Here is a 1160-nt window from a genome sequence, read left to right on the forward strand (position 1 = left end):
GCTCTCCCATCTTTAATCGATCGTGCAGATCTACCAACTCGCTTTAGTCAATATTTTAAAGAAAAAACGGATATCATCAGGAAAGAACTCTCATCTGAATCGGTCCAAACAACATTTGACAAGTTTCATGGAGATTCATTAACACATTTTTCAAAGATTACTGAAGCTGACTTACGTGATTGTATTATGTCGTCTCCAACTAAAAGTTGTGATTTAGACCCCGTAAATACTGCCATTCTAAAAAAGTGCATTGATGTAATTTTAACACCATTTACATGTATTGTTAATAATTCGTTGCAGTCAGGTGCTGTACCAGACATTTACAAAGTTGCACATGTCAAACCCCTTTTTGAAAAAACCTGATCTAGATAAAGAGAACTTAAAAAACTATCGCCCTGTCTCTAATCTTCCTTTTCTCTCTAAGATCTTAGAAAAGCTTGTTTTGAAACAATTACTGTCTCATCTTAAAAATAATTGTCTTGAAGAAAAATTTCAGTCTGCTTATAGGCAACATCATTCGACGGAAACCGCACTTGTTAGGGTTGTTAATGATCTCCTCTCTGTTATAGACAATGGTTCATGTTCTTTGCTGAATTTGCTTGACCTATCGTCTGCTTTTGATACTATTATCACAATCTTTTTCTCAAACGTCTTGAAATTACTTATGGCGTGTCTGGCGCAGCGCTTGATTGGTTTAGGTCATATTTGTTTAATCACATTGTCGGGTCAAATCACATTGTCGGGTCAAATCACATTTTCGGGTCAAATCACATTGTCGAGTCATATCACATTGTCGGGTCAAATCACATTGTCGCGTCTCACATTGTCGCGTCATCACATTGTCGTATCATCACATTGTCAAATCATCACATTGTCATTATATATTGGTAAAATAAAAAATGCACATGGATAAAAATGCAAACGTCAAAATATTCTTCCAATTTTCTATACAATTCCATTGTGTTTTTAAAACATTTTTCACTTTAAATTTCATTCATTCATCTGTTTATTTTCTATTTCTAAAATCTTTCACTTCGCATATTTCTTGGATTTGTCTCTTAAAATTTATTTCTTTTTCATCTCTATTTTCTTAATTAAAAAAAAAATCCAGCTTTTTTATTTCAACATACTTGCACAAATACGGTATGATAGCCAAATAC

This window comes from Berghia stephanieae, chromosome 1, assembly GCF_034508935.2.
Source record: "Berghia stephanieae isolate SIO BIC M18660-M18661 chromosome 1, UCSD_Bste_1.3, whole genome shotgun sequence".
Classification (NCBI taxonomy): Eukaryota; Metazoa; Mollusca; class Gastropoda; order Nudibranchia; family Aeolidiidae; genus Berghia; species Berghia stephanieae.